The 23,449-nt window shown below is 43.9% G+C and overlaps 1 non-coding gene across 1 annotated transcript; it reads right to left on the bottom strand.

Annotated features, from left to right (window-relative positions):
• Positions 1-14,551: 14,551 nt before the first annotated feature.
• Positions 14,552-14,638, bottom strand: LOC124778184. The gene has a single exon (XR_007015888.1). It is a non-coding gene; the product is annotated as a U6atac minor spliceosomal RNA (small nuclear RNA).
• Between the last annotated feature and the right edge of the window lie 8,811 nt (positions 14,639-23,449).

Here is a 23,449-nt window from a genome sequence, read left to right as displayed (position 1 = left end):
AGGGTCTGAATCAGAGGCTGAGACGGTTCTGCGACCGTGTGGGCTGCAGATTCCTCGACTTGCGCCATAGGGTGGTGGGGTTTCGGGTTCCGCTGGATAGGTCAGGAGTCCACTACACGCAACAAGCGGCTACACGGGTAGCAGGGGTTGTGTGGCGTGGGCTGGGCGGTTTTTTAGGTTAGATGGCCTTGGGCAAGTACAGAAAGGGCAACAGCCTCAACGGGTGCGGGGCAAAGTCAGGACATGCGGGGACCAAGCAGCAATCGGTATTGTAATTGTCAACTGTCGAAGCTGCGTTGGTAAAGTACCGGAACTTCAAGCGCTGATAGAAAGCACCGAAGCTGAAATCGTTATAGGTACAGAAAGTTGGCTTAAGCCAGAGATAAATTCTGCCGAAATTTTTACAAAGGTACAGACGGTGTTTAGAAAGGATAGATTGCATGCAACCGGTGGTGGAGTGTTCGTCGCTGTTAGTAGTAGTTTATCCTGTAGTGAAGTAGAAGTGGATAGTCCCTGTGAATTATTATGGGTGGAGGTTACACTAAACAACCGAACTAGGTTAATGATTGGCTCCTTTTACCGGCCCCCAGACTCAGCAGCATTAGTGGCAGAACAACTGAGAGAAAATTTGGAATACATTTCACATAAATTTTCTCAGCATGTTATAGTCTTAGGTGGAGATTTCAATTTACCAGATATAGACTGGGACACTCAGATGTTTAGGACGGGTGGTAGGGACAGAGCATCGAGTGACATTATACTGAGTGCACTATCCGAAAATTACCTCGAGCAATTAAACAGAGAACCGACTCGTGGAGATAACATCTTGGACCTACTGATAACAAACAGACCCGAACTTTTCGACTCTGTATGTACAGAACAGGGAATCAGTGATCATAAGGCCGTTGCAGCATCCCTGAATATGGAAGTTAATAGGAATATAAAAAAAGGGAGGAAGGTTTATCTGTTTAGCAAGAGTAATAGAAGGCAGATTTCAGGCTTAGTGAATGTTTGGGTATTTATGAGAGTACTCGTAACAGGTTTCACGCAAAATAACGTGGGCTCTGCACAGAAACGCATTCTCTCCGTGAGCTCCGGGTGAGTCCATCTCGCTGATCTGAAGGAGCGGCCGCCTCAGTGATCTGTCGCCTGCCGACCTGCGCACTTGGAGCGTTCTCATTCCTGTCTCTGAACTGCATGACACGGCACTGCTGCCAACACTCATCATACTTGCTGGGAAGGTGCTTCATAATCAGGCACATGTGGCTATATCCAGTGCCACTGAATTTACTTGTATGTTAACAGAAACAGACAAGGAAACAAAACTCTAATTACAAACTACATTTGAGAGGGTTGCAGCAGCCGCTCACTGTTACAGTCACAAAATAAGGAGGGGAACTAATAGCTGAAGTTTTTCCCAAACTTCACTATCTCACGAAAGTAGTGGAAGAAGGATAAAAAAAATTTGTGTTTAGAACAGCTGAATACCCACCGTTGTATGTATCTGTTAGGTTGGTGCATGAGTTCATAGCGGTTTCCCATAACTAATGAACAACAGGCAGACGTAACAGAAACTTTTGTCCCCAATAATATATTCTCCTTCACTATTTAGAGCGCCTGCCAACGCTGGGGTAGCTTTTCGATTCCGCGACTATAGAAATCACGCGGTTTCAAGGTAAAGAACTTGTCGAGCCATTTTGGGCGCACTTTCATTCGGAAAGGAAGCATCCTTAAGGTCGTTCGATAGAGAGTGGAAAAAGTGAAAATCTGAGGGAGCAAGATCAGATGAATGAGGTGGGTGCGGAATGACTTCCCAACCCAACTCCTGTATAGAGATTTTTGTCAATCTACACTCCTGGAAATTGAAATAAGAACACCGTGAATTCATTGTCCCAGGAAGGGGAAACTTTATTGACACATTCCTGGGGTCAGATACATCACATGATCACACTGACAGAACCACAGGCACATAGACACAGGCAACAGAGCATGCACAATGTCGGCACTAGTACAGTGTATATCCACCTTTCGCAGCAATGCAGGCTGCTATTCTCCCATGGAGACGATCGTAGCGATGCTGGATGTAGTCCTGTGGAACGGCTTGCCATGCCATTTCCACCTGGCGCCTCAGTTGGACCAGCGTTCGTGCTGGATGTGCAGACCGCGTGAGACGACGCTTCATCCAGTCCCAAACATGCTCAATGGGGGACAGATCCGGAGATCTTGCTGGCCAGGGTAGTTGACTTACACCTTCTAGAGCACGTTGGGTGGCACGGGATACATGCGGACGTGCATTGTCCTGTTGGAACAGCAAGTTCCCTTGCCGGTCTAGGAATGGTAGAACGATGGGTTCGATGACGGTTTGGATGTACCGTGCACTATTCAGTGTCCCCTCGATGATCACCAGTGGTGTACGGCCAGTGTAGGAGATCGCTCCCCACACCATGATGCCGGGTGTTGGCCCTGTGTGCCTCGGTCGCATGCAGTCCTGATTGTGGCGCTCACCTGCACGGCGCCAAACACGCATACGACCATCATTGGCACCAAGGAAGAAGCGACTCTCATCGCTGAAGACGACACGTCTCCATTCGTCCCTCCATTCACGCCTGTCGCAACACCACTGGAGGCAGGCTGCACGATGTTGGGGCATGAGCAGAAGACGGCCTAACGGTGTGCGGGACCGTAGCCCAGCTTCATGGAGACGGTTGCGAATGGTCCTCGCCGATACCCCAGGAGCAACAGTGTCCCTAATTTGCTGGGAAGTGGCGGTGCGGTCCCCTACGGCACTGCGTAGGATCCTACGGTCTTGGCGTGCATCCGTGCGTCGCTGCGGTCCGGTCCCAGGTCGACGGGCACGTGCACCTTCCGCCGACCACTGGCGACAACATCGGTGTACTGTGGAGACCTCACACCCCACGTGTTGAGCAATTCGGCGGTACGTCCACCCGGCCTCCCGCATGCCCACTATACGCCCTCGCTCAAAGTCCGTCAGCTGCACATACGGTTCACGTCCACGCTGTCGCGGCATGCTACCAGTGTTAAAGACTGCGATGGAGCTCCGTATGCCACGGCAAACTGGCTGACACTGACGGCGGCGGTGCACAAATGCTGCGCAGCTATCGCCATTCGACGGCCAACACCGCGGTTCCTGGTGTGTCCGCTGTGCTGTGCGTGTGATCATTGCTTGTACAGCCCTCTCACAGTGTCCGGAGCAAGTATGGTGGGTCTGACACACCGGTGTCAATATGTTCTTTTTTCCATTTCCAGGAGTGTATCAGAATGAGGGCGTGCGTTATCGTGAAGTAGCACCACGTCACATATGCTTCCTGATCGTTGTTCTTGGACTGCGTCTGCAATATGTCTCAGCTGTTGACAATATATGTCAGCAGTGATGGTTACACCTCGGGTAAGCAATTCGTGGTATATCACACCGTCGTTCTTTCATCAGATGCATTACATTATCTTTTGTGGATGCACACAGATCTTTGTGCGAGAAGTTGCTCCTTTGTTTGAGTTAGTCTTTCCTTCATTTCCCTTACGTTAGCAAAAAGACACAATTTCTCGTCACCAGTAACGATACAGGGTAGGGATGTTCGATGTTGTTCATGAGCCAGATGATGACGAGCAAGCAGAGATGCACATATGGCCACTCACTGATTTTTGTGATGTTTGAGTTAAAGCATGCGGTACCCATATAGTTGATTTTTAAACCTTCCCCATTGCTTGCAAAGATCCCACGATGGTGGTATGATTACAGTTCGTCACATTTGTCAGTTCTCGAGTACACTGATGTGTATTGTTGTGGATTAATGCATTTAAACGACCTTAATCAAACCCCGGTCAGTAACGTCAAAACGATCATCCTTAAAGTAAGAAAACCATTTTCTTGCCGTGCTCTGTCCAATGACATAGGCCCCTCAGACAGAACAAATGTTTCTGGCTGCCTTCACTGCATTCATCCCTCTGTCGAACTCAAAAAGAAGATTACATTAGAACAAATAAGCCCTCGGTCACAAATATTAAGTCAAAATTGACCAGGTTTCGACGCTACTATGAGCGTCGTCTTCAGAATTAAATTAACTGTTCTAAAACATATTAGGTATATAATACATTAACTGACTGGAAAGAGATGCAGTACTTACAAGTCACATTTTAAAAAAATCTAAGCCGGAAAGGCGACGTCATGAATAGTTGTAAATAAGATGGCGAGCCGCTAAGGGCTGCTCGTACTTGAATGAACAGGGGTTGTAACAAGACTGAGGTGCCCATGTTAGAAAGTGTGGGCAAGTAAACATGGTGTTGCTACGAGCGCCATCTAGTAGCCGCAGAAACAACTAGGCTACTGTACATTCAAAATTAGACACATGAAATTGTGATGAAGCTGATTCAGGCATAGCGTAAGCACTAATAATAATAGGATGAAGTTACATATTTATCTGCTTTAAACAGAGATACATTTTGTAACGTAAAAAAACGTCAGTAATGAGATACAAGAAAACAGCAAAGATGTAAGAGGAGAACAACATTTCGGCAAACTACATGAGGAAATCTGAATCAAAGATCAAGCAATGGCTTTATACTGTCGAAAAAGTTTTTATTTGGCAGCTGCAGCTGTTCGTTGAGAACGAGGCCATCATGACGAGAGAGATGTTTGAAAATCTCCAATTCCTCTAAAACATCTAACCTACTCCCCTTCTTTTCGGTATGCAGAATATTGCTATCGCCTATGGCTTTAGGTACGTGTCCAGTGGGCACCTCAGTCTTGTTGCAACCCTTGTTCATTCAAGTACGAGCAGCCCTTAGCGGCTCGCCATCTTATTTACAACTATTCATGACGTCGCCTCTTCGGCTTAGATTTTTTAAAATATGACTTGTAAGTACTGCATCTCTTTCCAGTCAGTACAAACTTTAATTTTATTAATGTATTATATACCTAATATGTTTTAGAACAGTTAATTTAATTCTGAAGACGACGCTCATAGTAGCGTCGAAACCTGGTCAATTTTGGCTTAATATTTGTGACCGAGGGCTTATTTGTTCTAATGTAATTCTGACACGGTCACTGAACCTTAGCAGCTATGTTCAAAGTTTCAAAAAGAAGAATATGTCGGAAATGTTCCCATTTCTCCACTTGACATTCCATTTTCTACCGTGCACAGCTCCACTCACTATCTCTAAATGACAAAAGGACAATATGTAAACTCAAACAGCAACAGTGAACTACAAATAAAAAATCACAGTAGATAAATGAACCAATCGCAACCGTTATACCAATATGCAAAACAAAAACGCTACGATCTTATGCGCAAAGCTAATATTTGTATTCTATCAGTCCATCTCCTTCTTCCCCCTCTCTCCGTCCATGTCCGCTGCCTCGCTCTGTGTCCATCTCCTTCTCCGCTGCTGCTCCCCTCTCCCCCTTCCCATCTCCTCCTCCCCCTCTCGCTCTGCATCAATCCTTCCCTCATATCTCCTCAACTATATGTCTTACAATAATATAATTGTACTGTTAGATTTAGCAACGTATGAGGATAATGTCTGCTAAACGAGTCGCGAATAGGGTTAGCAACAAAGAAGCAATAAATGTAAACGTCTTGCCTCGTGCGACAGTTTTACTAAATAAACAGCGAAAAAGCAGTGCTCTCATCCTCAAGTTAATAGGTATGTGGTTCTTACTCTCACAGCGATTCTTTCCAGACAATAAGTGATTTGTATACCAAGTTTGGTTGAAATAGATCCAGCGGTTTCGTAGGAGATCAGAAACCTACCTACGTACACACATACATACATTTTTGAAATACCTGTGAATTTTTTTCCGTGATCTGATTTTGATAAAATATAGCCTATGCGCTGCCCTTAGCTACAGTGATGTTACCAGTGAAAACTCCATAAAAATGCGTATAGTAGCTTTGGAGATAAGACTGTTCAGACAAACAAACAAGAATGTTTAGCATAATTTTAAAGCACGATATCAATTTTTTCCGTGATCAGGTTTTGATGAACTAATGACTGTAACCTGCCCCAAACTATGCTCAAGTTTACCTGCGAAAACCCCATGAAAATTCGTCTACTATTTCTGGAGATCAGCGTGCTCAAAGACAAACAGAAAGATACGACGGTTTCACATATCTATTATTAGCATGGATGTAGACGATATTGACGAACCCTGTGTCACGGGACTGACACAACTTCCACGCGACACATATTCAATATTTTACATTTTCAGTATCGTGTAAGTTACGTTGTCTGCTACCCTAAATTTTTACCCATTTTTTGTTTTACATAATTTCATTCCGGTAATGCGTAGTTTGGTTAATCCTTTATTTATGCGACTATTTATTTTTCGTGTTCTAGTGATCAACTATTGAGTCCGAACGTCTATGTTTGTCGAATTTTTGATCCTATTGGTATAACACGTTAATACCATTGTTTGCAAATTCGCTAGCTGCAGCTTACAGGTTATGTTGAGACGTGTTCTTATGCTACAGCTGCAGCTCCTCTGCCGCGAGTGACCGTTCGCAGCGGAGCCCCCCACACACCGCTCTCCCACTACCGATTTCGCCACCCCTACCGTGCCGGCCGCACAGGTACGTAAGAACAAGTTATTTCCTGCGCACTGTAAGTCGATGACCTTCTCAAGTGTACTCCAGCTGCCCGCCGCAATACCTTTGAACTTTTCTTCACTCTCCAGGTATATTCGACTGCTCGAATAATGACCCGATGTTGGGTCACCGCCCTCTCAGCCGGATACAACGTTTCTCGATTTTTTCGTTCAATCTTCATTGATGCTGAGCCTGTTTATTCAATTATCGAGATGAAAACGACTTTACAATGACGTAAAAAGTACGCATTTCAAAAACTATTATTACGCAAATCAAAACATGAAAAATACACAGTCCAGAATCGGATTCCTTGCAAATGTACATCACTACACTCTTGTTTTGTTGGTCCATTTAGCATAACAAAAATGGTTCCATCTAGTAGAGGAAAACAACATGTCAACGATAGGTATGTCTAATGGAACTGTTGCTCAACCACTCGTCTCTTGATTTCTTTTCATACTTCTGTGCTTCCTACCCACTTTAATTTGCTGATGACGTTTTAGTGTGCGGAAAGTGTCGTAGTTGAGTGACTGTAGGATGATACAGTCTGATTTGGATAGAATTTCTAAATGTGGAAAAATTAAAATTAATACAGTTGGGTAACAAAAACAATCCTTTAACGTTCGAATACAGTATTAGTGGCGCGCTGCTTGATACAGTCACGTCGATTAAATATCGAGACGTGACGATTCAGAGTGATATGAAATTGAACGAGCACATCGAACCAATTTAGAAGGGTGCCGCTAGTATTGTGACAGGTGATTCCGTCAACACGCGAGTATTACGCAAGTGTTCCGTAAACGCAGAAGGAAATCCCTGGAGGGGAAATGACATTGTCATCATGAAGTATTGTTGAGAAACTTCAGAGAACCGGCATTTGGTACTGATTGCAGAAAGATGGAAAGATTCTACTGCCACGAAGCTACACCTCGCGTAATGACCGCGAAGACAAGATAAGGTTCAAATGGCTCTGAGCACTATGGGACTCAACTGCTGAGGTCATTAGTCCCCTAGAACTTAGAATTAGTTAAACCTAACTAACCGAAGGACATCACAAACAGCCATGCCCGAGGCAGGATTCGAACCTGCGACCGTAGCGGTCTTGCGGTTCCAGACTACAGCGCCTTTAACCGCACGGCCACTTCGGCCGGCCAAGATAAGGGAAATTAAGGCTCGCACGGAGCATAATTTTTTTTTCTCGCTCGAGTGGAAAAGGGAACGGAATAACTACCAGTGGTGTAAGGTATCGCCGGCCGGAGTGGCCGAGCGGTTCTAGGCGCTACAGTCTGGAACCGCGCGACCGCTGCGGTCGCAGGTTCGAATCCTGCCTCGGGCATGGATGTGTGTGTTGTTCTTAGGTTAGTTAGGTTTAAGTAGGTCTAAGTTCTAGGGGACTGAAGACCTCAGAAGTTAAGTCCCATAGTGCTCAGAGTCATTTGAATCATTTTTTGTAAGGTATCCTCCGCCATGCATCGCTTGGTGCCCTGCGGGGTATGTATGTTTTCTTCTTCTTCTTCTTCTTCTCCTTCTCGTCCTCCTCCTCCTTCTACTTTTACTTGTAACCCCTTCTATTTTGCCCTCCTTCTTATCCTTTTCTTTCGCCGTCCAAGCTACATCTCGCCTAATGACCACGAAGAAAAAATAAGAGAAACTAAGGCTCGCACGGAGGTATAAATGTTTTTGAAGTTCGAGTGCAAAAGGGAACGGAATGACTACCAGTGGTGTAAGGTACCCTCCGCCATGCACCACATGGTGACTTGCAGAGTATGTGTGTGTCTTCTTCTTCTTCTTTTTCTGCTCCACCTCCTCTTCCTCCTCCTTCTACTTTTACTTCTACCCCCTTTTACTAGCCCTCTCCTTACCCTTTTCTTTCGTCCTCCTCCATTATTTTCACCCCTCACAAAACTGCACCTTCATGCCATCAGCGCCCTGGCCGTGCGCCTCTGCTGCCTTACTCTCCTTACGCCACAGTGTATTCAGTGTACAGATCGTTGCGTTTCATTAATATTACTTTCAGTGTCTGTCAGATGTAGACGATTTTATTGACAACAGAGCCCTCGTCACATGTGGGGCAGGATCTGCCTTTTGGGGCATGGTCTCTTCCAGACTGAAATGGAAGCAGTTGTGCTCGCAGTTGCGCACAGCTTGCTAGTTGCAGGTACGTGAGGAATGCCCCCTCTGGAGTGACAGGCATCTGGAACCGGTTGGCATCATCTTGTCGCAACGCTTCCCCGAGGAACAGAGACCGTGCATTCACCGACCTAGGCCCTCGCGCTCGCGGCCCTAATATAGTACCTCACGGGCAAGTCTGATTAGCCCACTCCCCTAAGAATTGCACGTGGAGGAATAAACAGCTTCCGTCTTAAGGCCAAGTTCTCCACAATAAAGTAAACTACTTCCCCTTCTGCCAGCACTTGCTGATGAAAATAGGACAGCGCGTTTTAGCAGCACGCTGCTATCCTCAGGTGGTTTGAGGCCGCTAGACGCTTAGCGGCTAAGGGATGATACAAAATGCAGACTCTGTAGCAAGAAAAGTGCTTCTGAAAACGAGAAATTGGTTAATATCGAATATATATTTTAAGTGTTAGCCAGTCGTTTCTGAAGGTGAGGATAGCCTTGTTAAACGTAGATGATAAGCAGTTCAGACAAAGAGACAATAGAAGCTTTCGAAATGTGATGCTAAAGAAGAACGCTGAATGTTAGATGGGTACATGGCTAACTAATGAGGAGATAACTCAGTCTAATCTGGGAGAAAAGAAATTTATGGCACAATTTAACTAAAAGAAGGGATATAGACTTGCGCAGGTTCTGGACTGTACAGGCAGATTGATGTGTGTGTGTGTGTGTGTGTGTGTGTGTGTGTGTGTGTGCTGGTGAGTGGGTTTGTGGGTGGATGTGTGGGTGGAGCAGTTCGGGTGAACCGCAGTGTGTATGTGGATGTGGATAACCAACTGGGCGGTGGCACTATGTCAAAAAGAGTACACAGGTCGTTTACTGAAATCTGTCGCAGTGAACCGTCGTCCCCAGAGCGTAGGCCTACCACGGCGATGGAAAATAATAAGTGGCGCCTTTTGGGAAGTACGAGAAAAGAAAGTACCCTACTGGCAACAAACAGTTCGTACACTCCAGAATAAACAATATTAGTAGCAATTAACGAAATTTACTAATATAGTTCAATTATATGTTTCTCTGGATCACAGTTATGTCCGCTGCAAATCGTTTTGCGCTTGTGCTGATGAGCAAAATCATTACGGCCTCTGCACATGCACACCACGAGACTCAGTGCCGCCTGATGGCATTGGGGAGGGGGAGGGGAAGGGGGGGGGGGGACGTTGGAGCACCTATTGGAGTGACACTTTCGCCAAGAGGCACTTCTGCGGATCCAAGAGCTCTTGGTGGGATAAGCTGCTTTTTGCAGGTAGACCGTTTGTGCGTTGTCGAAGCCAATGAATCAGGAAGAGAAAAAAAATGGTTGTGGTTTCAGATTGTTCTGCAGCTTAGCCCGAGGTCTAAATTAGCAAAAAACTGTCTGAAGTATCTTGGGCTCCTTACAAATGTCAACATATTTCATCTCCGCACGAGTGCCACAAAGCTCGTTGTGGGCATGTAAGGAAGCAGAGCAAGGATGAATGGGGAATAATTCTATCGACGATATGGACTGCAAAAGGAGAACTCCACTGGCATAAGCGAATTTGATTGTTAGTGTGGTAGCTAGGAAGGCACCTCGTAAACGCCGACGCTTGTCGCGCTATTTGCGTGCTACTGTTGTATCTATGGAAAGTACTGTACTAGAAGGACGCTGAAACCATGACTAGGTGACGGGGTGCTGGACGTCCACGTCTCATCATAGAAAGTAGATGTCGGAGGTTCGCCTGCTCTGTAAACCAGCATAGGGGGAGATCTGACGACAGAACACAGTGTCAGTGCAGACACAAGTGTTTCGGAGCACGGGGTTGCGTAGGCAAGAGCTTTCAAATGCCCCCATAAATGAAAGTCAAGAGGGTTGAGGTCAGGAAAGCGTGGAGGCCATGGAATTTGTCCACCTCTATCAATCCATCGGTCACCGAATCTGTTGTTGAGAAGCGTACGAACACTTCGAATGAAATGTGCAGGAGCTCCATCGTGCATGAACCACATGTTGTGTCGTACTTGTAAAGGCACATGTTCTAGCAGCACCATTTAACGCATATTGTTGACCATGGGGCTTCACATCAGAGGACCCCTATGGCCGACTCGACGAAATCGTCATTTACGACTGTCGGGATCATTGAGATGGGATGTTCCAGGTCTACGGTCGTTCTTGGATATGCCGTCATACAGATGAACACCAGCTCGAAACATGTCCTGTCCATGATACTTCATGTTGTTTAGTTTCTTGAATGGTTCAAATGGCTCTGAGCACTATGGGACTTAACTTCTGAGGTCATCAGTCCCCTAGAACTTAGAACTACTTAAACCTAACTAACCTAAGGACATCACATACATCCATGCCCGAGGCAGGATTTGAACCTGCGACCGTAGCGGTCGCGCGGTTCCAGACTGTAGCGCCTAGAACCGCTCGGCCTTCTTGAATGTTCCAGAGATTCCATAGAACTTATGGTCAGATATCAAAAGTAGCGTCGACGATACTGAAGCAGGTAAAATAAAATCTGATGCAGATTAAAAGCATGGATCCACCGAGGCTATATACTTCCTGTCAAAATTAAAAATTTATTAACATTCACTACAGATCTGTACTTGGCGAGGGCATCTACGAGTATGTCTAAGTACCACATTGCGATGCTCTAAATGCCGAAATAGGCATGTGGCGAATGTTAATAAATTTTTATTTTTGACAGAAACTTTACAGCCCGGTGGTACAATGGTTTTAACCTTCAAAAGATTGTTAGCGGCTGTATAACCAAATGTAAAGAAAATAATTAAAATTAAGCGATTTCATTTAATTTTAACATATTATGTCAATACGACCGCCTTTTCTTGAGCCATTCTTTACATTACATAACACTTTTTTGCAGCGTATCGCTATAGCGTAATCTGTTGTGATCATGGTTTTACCGGTGACAGTTTACCGGCATTGTGTGTCTACGGCAGATGTCGCGTTGATCTGACGGGCAAACCGGTTCAAGCGCGTCTGAGGACTTCTAACTGCCCATGTGTAGCTCAATTTTTTTTTAATTATTCAGACTTTCTTTAAAATGTATAACCTCTCTTGCGCGATTTTGCATAGACTAACGGTGCATTTTTGATACGCTGGAGAAACATGTGAGTCTATATATTTTTGTAACTTGTTCCAACTAACTCTGCTTACTGTTAAGTATTACTATCGTCTTTGTTACTTGGGCCTAGGAAGTATATGCACACTGATTCGAAAGTTTGTATCAATTCCAAAATATTTACAGTATTTGACATGATACTCAAATAGTCACTAAATTATATTAGGTGCCCTGAAATATATTTAGAGCTTACTTTATTGCATATATCAGGAGGTACAGACAAAAAAAGTTTTCAGTGGACAATACGTTTACTTGAACATTTTTTTTATAAAAATGTATAGGGTAGTTTAGTTTTTTATGTAGGGTCTAGCTGTTGTGTTTAGCAGTACATGTGAAAATTTCAGTGATATAGTTGAGAGTGATTCTAATCAAATTTGCAAAAATTTCTACCTTGAAACTATATTTTATAAATAACGTCAAAAGTTCCGGCGTGAATGAATTGATCTTTGTGAAACTAACATCATGTCACTGCTATTACTGATCGACGTGCGCTAATATTATGTTTATGGTTTGACTAGAACATGTTTTTGCTAGCTAAATTTTCAAATTAATACAACGCAAATAAAGAAAATAAATAATAATTTTAATCGTTTATAATTCGCTGGAATTAGAGGTAACTCCACCAAGTTATAATAATTTGTATTTCCCCTGCAGGTACAAAGTGTGTAACGGTGTCAGCCCCTGCAAAATGACGCAATAATAGTAACCACACATAAAAAAACTGTGGTGTCACCGCCAGACACCACACTTGCTAGGTGGTAGATTAAATCGGCCGCGGTCTATTTAGTACATGTCGGACCCGCGTGTCGCCACTGTGTGATCGCAGACCTAGCGCCACCACAAGGCAGGTCTCGTGATACGAACAAGCACTCGCCCCAGTTGTACGGACGACCTAGCTAGCGACTAGATGTACGAAGCCTTTCTCTCTCATTAGCCGAGAGACAGACTAGCCTTCAGCTAAGTTAATGGCTACGAACTAGCAAGGCGCCATTAGCCTTACAGTGATTGTAATTAAAGTCTCCTGTGTATCGTCAAGAGCGATGTACCACAATGATTGATTAAAGATAAGTATTACTCCAGCTACGTACTTTTCTTCATAGCATTAATTACGTAGCCTGTTCCAGTACTTCACGCCCGTCTGCGTTAGTCTAGCGTGCATTTTCAGCCATCTCGATCTACAAGGTGTTGGCCCAGCTGCCGACACATCAAAAACAGTTGATAACTCATCTAGTTCGGCTTAGAGCCGACCCATTAGTGCAACACTGGCTGAAAAGCATAGGTGCTTGCATGGAGAACGGAATGTGATATAATAAGATCTAAATAAATAACCACCGACAACACCATAACTGTGTTAAAACATGTTTCGGCGTAAATTAAAATAAAATCAAGTTTTTGCTACGAAGCGGACCTTGTTGATCGTTTTTCTCAAGCATGGGAACAGAGCCTCTTCTGACGAGAAGAATCAGACAAGATGTAGTACTGTCCCGCGGTTGCTTAACCTGCTCATGTGCATTTCTTCGTTACCTTCCTTTTTTATTCTCTCTTTTTTTACGAGGATAATCCACTACTGAAATAAGCAGTAACGCTAAATGCTACACAATATATCTTGTGAGCTGCTACACAATATATCTTCTGAGCTGCTTTGACGCCGTAAATTATTCTTTGAATTGTGTTTTTATGAGTGTTTGTTTCGCGATTGCGGAATTGAAAAGAGAGAGAGAGAGTGAGAGAGAGATGAAGTACACTATTATAGGAGACTATTATTATTTCTGTAGCAGAAAATAATCAGTCATTTTACATACACCCTTGGGTAACCATCTCCTCTAGACTTCTCCATGCATTACGTTCTTCTGTAGCAAGAAGTACACTCCATCAGTTGCACGGAAGAGCGTAAGTGTATAGGCTTATTTACAGCACAGGTTATCGCCTATCTTATAGGTAACGTTGCAGCGCTGCTGAAAAGGAATCACGCAAAAAAAACCTTCGGACAATGGAACAGCCGATGCTAATTAGTTGACCACAGCAACTTAATACACGTACTTGCGTGTGGTTATTCAATATCGCATGTTTTCATCTTTCACTTGCAGTACAGTAATCGGTAAGACACTGTGTTTCAGGAGCTTAAAAATTCAAGATGATCGTTAGTATCAGTTTTGGGCTGATTTGCTATAACAAATTTATACGACTGGAGTCAACGTTTGCATAGTGTTCTCACATGTAGAACGAAACGATGTTCAGAAATTAGTGTCATTTCAATGAAAGTGCAACTAATTTGCTAGACATAAGAGTTCTCGGAATTACTAAAGAACTGTTCTAAGCATCTCCCCAACCCGCTCGTTCCTGTTCTAGGTAGTTTGATATGCATGCAGAGAAAAGAATGCAACAGACTGATGTAACTCAGTACAACGAAAAACCAGCCAAGTTACAAATTCCACTTTTTTTTACTCACTGGGTGACTAGTTTCGGGCCGGGACGCATTTCAAATCATAGTAACAGCTAGTCAAAATGGTATTTCCGAAAATGTAAAAACTGTGTCAAAAATGTACACGTATTATGAAGTGCAAACGAACAGTTACAGCGCAAACAGTTAACGATATATAACAGATCACAAATATGCCAGTACAGGAGCAGAGGTGTCGACGTAAATGGCATAAATGTAGCAGGCTGATGGAGACAGAAAAAAAATGGTTTAAGCGCCTCCACCATAAATGTGTTCCATCCTTGTCTAGGGGTATGCTAATCGTGTCTCCTTCCATAAACCACGACAGAACATGCCACTGAGAATATATATATATTAGTTTTTCTTTTTGTATATTTCCCTAGATGCTACATAGATAGGCCTACTCAGGATGTTTTTTCGCAGCTACTTGTTTTTTTTTTCTGTTTTTGGTACCATGTAATGTAATTAGTTGAAAATTGGGTTGGAAATTTTCTGACTCCACATCTACATCTACGTGATTACTCTGCTATTCACAATAAAGTGCCTGACAGACGGTTCAATGAACTTCCCTCAAGCTGTCTCTCTACCGTTCCACTCTCGAACGGCACGCGGGAAAAACGAGCATTTAAATTTTTCCGTGCGAGTCCTGATTTCTCTTATTTTATCGTGATGATCATTTCTCCCTATGTAGGTGGGTGCCAACAGAATGTTTTCGCAATCGGAGGAGAAAACTGGTGATTGAAATTTAATGAGAAGATCCCGTCGCAACGAAAAACGCCTTTGTTTTAATGATTGCCACTCCAATTCACGTATCATGTCTGTGACACTATCTCCCCTATTTCGCGATAATACAAAGCGAGCTGCCCTTCTATGTACTTTTTCGATGTCATCCGTCAGTCCCACCTGATGCGGATCTCACACCGCACTGCAATACTCCAGAATAGGGCGGACAAGCGTGGTGTAAGCAGTCTCTTTAGTACACTTGTTGCACCTTCTAAGCGTTCTGCCAATGAATCGCAGTCTTTGGTTTGCTCTACCCACTTACTCTACTCAGAGTAAGATACCAAATACAAAATCCCCAGTCGCTGTTAACAATCTTTTTTTTTCCGGGCGGTTAACAAGACTCGTCGTTACAGTGGGTACGTGCCGGACTACAGTTGCATTTTCAATTCCCCAGACGATGATAGTGAGAGGCACCCACATGCCTTGCTCATACTGTGGCATCAAGCAGTCAGGCCTGCGAGATGAGTGGTCTGCCAAGCGAGTGGATTCATTCTTATTTATCGAGTAACATGAACTCTAGTACTCACACTCAAGTTACAAGTTATCCTCCTATATGATTAATACGCAACGGAAACACGCATCTGACTATCAGTAATTTACAGAACTCTGACTGTACACTACGCACTGGCAATACCACATTTTCTTTTTGTCTTTTATTTAACGGCTTTTGTCAACACGTGGCCACCGCACACATTATAAATTCGGGACATTATGACAACATACAATTCGAAGTAAAAGTCCACCAATCTTTTTCTTTTCACTATCTTATTTATTCCGATAAATTCTCTAACCTAAACACACAAATTCTACAACCTACAACAATAACACATGAGAAATTCCGCCCAGTGGGCCTGGCTTTACAATGGTGAATCTCTATATTATGGTCTCGCAATTATTTTTAACGCTACAGTGCACTTTCTGGATAGGATGGTGGATCTTTTATTATACCTCACATTTCGACTCTCACAATCATCATCACTAAAATTTCCTCCAGACCGAGCGGTACTGAAGGAACAAGCATAACCCACTAATCTTTTGAAACTACCTCGCTACTCTCCCATGCAAACCACACATACCCAAATTACATGACATACACCACACTACAACATGAAATACTACACTAAATAGTCACAACTCTATCACTTTCAGCTTTCCCACTTCAATTAATATTTATCCCAGTTTCATACGACACTGCACCACTTTGTAATTCTATTTTCCTACTATGAACTCTGGAGATATTTGCACGTCTTCCTGTGCAATGCAAGCCAAGTGGCGTTGCTGGATAGACAGCCGACTCACCTTGCTTCTCTCTCAGAGTTTGAATCTAGCGTCACACGGAATCATATTACATAAAGTAATTTTAAGAACGTATTCATCACACACGCGAGTCCTCAACTGATACCATGGACGAGTACTTCTCTTTGTCTTTTGTCTCATACACAGTTTGAGACTCACACAGTACTCACCACGTGGATGTACTCGTCTCTAATTTCAAGTCCTGCACACGCCATTTCTTAAATATTTCAACTTATGGTACACACGCTATTTCTTAAATATTTCAACTTATTGTACACACGCTAGTAATTCAGCTTAACTTAAGCACACGGAAGTATTTCAACTTATTGCTACACGTGGTTTCATTGTGACCGTTGGTCACTTCCGAAGATTACTACAATCCCATTAATATTACCTGCCTGGCATTTAATTTCCCCCCCCCCCCCCCCACGAAAGTTCCTGAAATAGAGAAATTATTATTTCAAACTACTCTTAAATATTCCACATGCATACCATGTCTCCACTCTTTCGTCATTACGGAGCACAACTAAAACAGGTCTTAACAGCACAAGATCCAGCGGCAGAGTGCTGAAACATGGCCGTTCCTGAGGTTATCTCCCATCTCTGTCGAGGTGGGGGAAGCACCTTGCTATCGTATTGGTCAGCCACATTTCAGGCGCTCAAAGCTCTGGTAAATTTCATCTCTTTGGTCCCACCAAAGGTGGCCAAAGGATCGACTCAAAGATGATCATATATTCACATTCACTATCTGCGGTTAGCAGACGACCATACATTCATTCATTTCACAGATCTTACCAAACTGGATGTAGGGATTTACTTTGTGGGAGTGCACATGTGATCAATTAAATAAATAAATTGTCATTCTTTCCCACACTGGTATCCGGCTTCGCTGTATTAATTGAAAGTGAGTTATTTTACAAAAAAAATGTGTTGTTCTGACAAAAATAATGAAGTATGTTGTACCTATTTTCAATGTCGGGCGGTACTGTACCCTTTCAATAGGATTATTCATGATCCTCCATCCGGTAATTCAACTTTACGATTCATAGCTCAGTTTCGTAACTATCATCCTACTGTTTTATGTCTTAGTTACGACCACTGGGATTTTAACACATAATTACTTTCGCCTTCGATAATATTTTGTAAATAACATCAAGTATTTCCAGTTGTCAACGATTCTATTTTTTTTTTCACGCTTCTTTCGTAAACATAGAGTATACTTGAACGCCGATTTTTTTCCCAAATTGTCGTCAAACGCAGTGTATTTTCTAATTTGTAACTCCATTACCGTTGTCTTTTCGAAGTTTCTAACTAACAATGCATTCGGACTCACAAGTACAGAATTTATATCTTTAAATGTAGTCAATGATCACAAAGAGATTGTCGTCAGACAATAATTACCACTTTCAGATCTGAATTAAATACAGGATGTCTTATTTATGTTAATCATATTAGAATAATGTAAGGCTTCTTATATTTTAATCAGATCTGAAGATGGTCATCGTAGTCTAACGAAAATTCTTTTGCGATCATTGACTGCAGTTAAAGAAAGACATTCGGTTTTACCTCCCATGCACAGAATTGACATTGCTTTCTAATATTTCAGAGAGAAGTGGATGGGTAGAGGGTGAAAGGTCGTGTTGGATAAGTCTCTACCTTGGGCAGAGCACGGACGTGGGCGTTCCGGCTGTCAGGCATGTTGCTGTCTTTATTACAGCCAAGTTTGCATCTTGCTTCGGCCTCTGTAGAACTGACAAGTCTCCAGGTGCGAGAATATTTTATTTATATCGCGGAATTGACACTTCGACGTGGTAACGAGACGCCAGTCGACGACCAGCACCGTTAATATTGCGCTACCATTTGGGATGGGCGCCCCAGAATGCTATGACGACTGAAAGTATAAGTTTCAAGCAATACACGACTTCCGTTGCGTTGAAAAGCAAGCGACATCATTCTGTATCACGAAAACTTTCATTCAGATTACTGTTGCCCGGTTCCCAGTATGGTGCAGCACAATCGAAACTCAAGTATGTAGGAACAATTGACAAATACCAGAGGACATTCAGACTATCGTTTCTCCCACGTCTCTGACTGTTACAGCGTGGCCGGCCGAAGTGGCCGTGCGGTTAAAGGCGCTGCAGTCTGGAACCGCAAGACCGCTACGGTCGCAGGTTCGAATCCTGCCTCGGGCATGGATGTTTGTGATGTCCTTAGGTTAGTTAGGTTTAACTAGCTCTAAGTTCTAGGGGACTAATGACCTCAGCAGTTGAGTCCCATAGTGCTCAGAGCCATTTTTTTACAGCGTGAATAAAGCCTACTTCTTGGCTCCTTTAGTTCTGCTGTACTACATTTTGCGAAATCCACTCTTTCATTTAACCTGGATTTGATTCCTTCTTCCATCCAGGAAGAAAGTGATAAAAGTGGTGTCAATAGAAGAAAGAAAGGTTAGTGATTTAAGTCCATCGGCGACGATGTCACTAGAAGCGGAAAACAGCTCGGATTAGGGGAACTAAATCGGGCATCTCCTGATCATGGGAACCATCCATCCATTTGCCTTTGGCGATTTAGGGAAACCATGGAAAACCTAAACCGGATGATCAGACGCCCTCTTCTGGAATGAGAGTGTGGTGACTACTGCGTCACCTCACTCCTTACGTCGATAGAAGTGCGTTTCAAAAGTCTCTGATACAGAACAATATGGTGCTTTTATCCAGCTGCATTTAATACTGGCCTTAGAAGGTGGTCTCCATTCGTATTTGCATCGTGGGGAGATAAAGGTATGAGGTGGATTATTATCAGCAACCCCACCGAGTCATAAGATTTTTTTCTTTCACCCCTGGCTATGATTCACTAATGTGGAACATGCAAAATTGAACCGTGAAGCGTAGGTCAGCTCAAAGGTCGGTGGAAGACAGGGCCATACCATCTAATACTTAGCAAAGCAATGAGATGTGCAAACCATCCTTCAAGGTGAAGACAGCTTTGCCTTATCTCCCCATTTTTGATCCATATGTACTGTTTCCCTTTGTTTCTGCGCTTAACTTCCACGTGAGACGTGACTGCAAGGCTGCAGTGTGTTAACTATAAGTTAGTCTTTCGGCTCCCTAGACCTGAATCGACAAAAGTCGGAAAGCCTTTTGTTTTTGATGGCAGCCAACGTTAGCTGTCTGACGATAGTGTTTGAGATAGACATTCTTGTCTGCTGTGTTACTGATTTGCAGTTCACTCAGTTTCGTAACTGCACGTAGTTATTGCAATTACGAGCTTTTCTAATCATGTCAATATAGAAGATAGCTCCAGTTTATATAACATTTAAGTGGTTTGTACCTCCGGGCGTGACTGTTTCTTTCGCGCAAGCATGAAGTGCACGTTACGGTGCTTCCACTGCGGAGGCAGGCGAAACTTGCCGTCCTGCTCCTCCCTCCCCCCTTCCCCCCTCCCCCCGCGCTCTTTATCACCGCAACTCCTCACTCCGTGCGTGACCCGCTTCCTCAGTTTTCTGCAAACCCCACTGCCAATCTGCGGCTAACCTCTACTTAACATACTATATTTGACTCCGTGTGCTGTAGTGCTAGTGCACTTGGAAAGGTGTGCACGGCTCAGTTTGTTAAGTGATGTTCATGACTAGGAAAATTGTGAAACAGTATTTTTTTCCAACTGAAAATACAAATTATTGTACAAACTGAGTGTTGTGGTGAACGATATCTCCATCGCCTTCGCTGTGGAGCTTGACTCGCGGGTAAGCCGGATCGAATGCTGGTGGAAGCTACCACCCCATGGACTGTTCGAGAGGAGTAGGGTATGTGCCGGCATCGGGTTTCACCCCTTCCCTTCTCTCATCATCGTCATCGTCATCATCATCATCATCTTCACGGACATAACACAACACTATACACGCATACATTACAATGACCTACTCTCCACAAGTACTCGTTAGACAACCCTTCACATATCCACAAAGATAGGGGCCACTCTACGCGGAGAAAAAAAACTCTTTCCGATTAGGCGGTTGAACCTGTTTTTGCAGTCTCCTACCTACAATGTGATACGACTTTATATCTCCATCATGAGATGAACTTACTAAATTAAAAGGGTATGCCGGTATAGAAACCCGACAAGATTTTATTAGTTCTTCAGTGGTTCCACGTCCAAGAACGATTTCAAACGTAGGTCAAGGAGGAGGAACAGATTTGCCAGCTCGCACTAAAACAGCAGCTCGCATCTCCAGAGGAAAGGTTTGGAAAATGAACATTATGTCCTTTGTAAGAGTAGGCTTCCGGACGTTGTACCGCATAGTCAGTATATATCATTGTCCCACGTTTCGGCCACTGTTGCAAGTGGCCTTCCTCAGGACTTTGTGCTTTTTTTTTTTTTCATCAGTCTATTGACTGGTTTGATGCGACCCACCACGAATTCCTTTCCTGTGCTAACCTCTTCATCTCAGAGTAGCACTTGCAACCTACGTCCTCAATTATTTGTTTCACGTATTCCAATCACTGTCTTCCTCTACAGTTTTTGCCCTCTACAGCTCCCTCTAGTACCATGGAAGTCATTCCGTCATGTCTTAGCAGATGTCCTATCGTCCTGTCCCTCCTCCTTATCAGTGTTTTCCACATATTCCTTTCCTCTCCGATTCTGCGTAGAACCTCCTCATTCCTTACCTTATCAGTCCACCTAATTTTCAACATTCGTCTATAGCACCACATCTCAAATGCTTCGATTCTCTTCTCTTCCGGTTTTCCCACAGTCCATGTTTCACTACCATACAATGCTGTACTCCAGACGTACATCCTCAGAAATTTCTTCCTCAAATTATGGCTGGTATTTGATATTAGCAGACTTCTCTTGGCCAGAAATGCCTTTTTTGCCATAGCGAGTCTGTTTTGATGTCCTCCTTGCTCCGTCCGTCATTGGTTATTTTACTGCCTAGGTAGCAGAATTCCTTAACTTCATTGACTTCGTGACCATCAATCCTGATGTTAAGTTTCTCGCTGTTCTCATTTCTACTACTTCTCATTACCTTCTTCTTTCTCCGATTTACTCTCAAACCATACTGTGTACTCATTAGACTGTTCATTCCGTTCAGCAGATCATTTAATTCTTCTTGACTTTCAAAAAATGGCTCTGAGCACTATGGGACTTAACGTCTGAGGTCATCAGTCGCCTAGAACTTAGAACTAATTAAACCTAACCAACCTAAGGACATCACGCACACCCATGCCCGAGGCAGGATTCGAACCTGCGACCGTAGCGGTCTTGCGGTTCCAGACTGCAGCGCCTTTAACCGCACGGCTACTTCGGCCGGCTTCTTCACTTTCACTCAGGATAGCAATGTCATCAGCGAATTTTATCATTGATATCCTTTCACCTTGTATTTTAATTCCACTTTGAACGTTTCTTATATTTCCATCATTGTTTCCTCGATGTACAGATTGAAGAGTGGGGGCGAAAGGCTACAGCCTTGTCTTACACCCTTCTTTATACGAGCACTTCGTTCCTGATCGTCCATTCTTATTATTCCCTCTTGGTTGTTGTACATATTGTATATGACCCGTCTCTCACTATAGCTTACCCCTACTTTTTTCAGAATCTCGAGCAGCTTGCACCATTTTATATTGTCGAACGCTTTTTCCAGGTCGACAAATCCTATGAAAGTGTCTTGATTTTTCTTTAGCCTTGCTTCCATTATTAGCTGTAACGTCAGAATTGCCTCTCTCGTCCCTTTACTTTTCCGAAAGCCAAACGGATCGTCACCTAGCGCATTCTCAATTTTCTTTTCCATTCTTCTGTATATTATTCTTGTAACCAGCTTCGATGCATGAGCTGTTAAGCTGATTGTGTGATAATTCTCGCACTTGTCAGCTCTTGCCGTCTTCGGAATTGCGTGGATGATGCTTTTCCGAAAGTCAGATGGTATGTCGCCAGACTCATATATTCTACACACCAACGTGAATAGCTTAGCTGACTGCTGAATGAGAGAGACTTCAGATGTTATACAGTACAGGAGACGCTGTTATGAAATTTAATAGGGCTCAAATGGCTCTGAGCACTATGCGACTTAACGTCTGAGGTCATCAGTCGCCTAGAACTTAGAACTAATTAAAGCTAACCAACCTAAGGACATCACGCACACCCATGCCCGAGGCAGGATTCGAACCTGCGACCGTAGCGGTCGCTCGGCTCCAGACTGTAGCGCCCAGAACCGCGCGGCCACTCCGGCCGGCAAATTTAATAAGGTACTTCAGGGTAGGAGGAGGGGAAATAACAAATTAAAAGATGTTCTAGACTCAACGAAAGATGCGGTCGATACGCTAAACACCGCAGGAGTCTACGAAATAGGTTGCGAATATGGAGTGACGTTTGTAGGCGAGACGGGGCGGCCGTTCAGCACACGAATTTCAGAGCAGGAAAGGACAATGCACAAGGTAAGCGGCGGCGATGAGTGCGATTAAGAGATAATGTTCCGTGAAAAATAATGGCTCTGAGCACTAAGGGACGTAACATCTGAGGTCATCAGTCCCCTACACTTTTAACTACGTAAACCTTACTAACCTAAGGACATCACACACATCCATGCCCCGAGGCAGGATTCGACGCTGCGACCATGGCAGACGCGTGTTCCGGATTGAAGCGCCAAGAACCACTCGGCCACAGCAGCCGGCTTGTTCCGTGAAGACCGCTTACTGTCGAAACAGGCATTTACATTGAGGAGGAAGATTAAAGAGGTGATAGAAATAGCCAAGCGAGCCGCCAACATGTGTAGAGAGGACGGGTACAGGCTTCCGGCTTTTGGGTGCCAGTAGTGACAACGCTACGGGATTACAGCGCACGCAAAGCAACTCACACAGTCGAGCGGGAGATCGCGATGGCCGTAAGTACGCAGAGCGCAGACACGCCGCAGGCCGCATCTGGCAACAAGTAAACAGCGCTACGTCACAGTTACCCCCCTCCCCCCCGTTCCTAATTCACCTGTTTGCAACAGTTGCCAGAAATAATGTAAACACCAATCAAGCACGCCTTCATCTGCCAAAGACGGGGAATAATATAAAGACCAA

This window comes from Schistocerca piceifrons, chromosome 2 (assembly GCF_021461385.2).
Source record: "Schistocerca piceifrons isolate TAMUIC-IGC-003096 chromosome 2, iqSchPice1.1, whole genome shotgun sequence".
Taxonomy (NCBI): domain Eukaryota; kingdom Metazoa; phylum Arthropoda; class Insecta; order Orthoptera; family Acrididae; genus Schistocerca; species Schistocerca piceifrons.
Note: the sequence above shows the minus strand (reverse complement) of the source record. Positions and strands in the feature narration are given on the sequence as shown.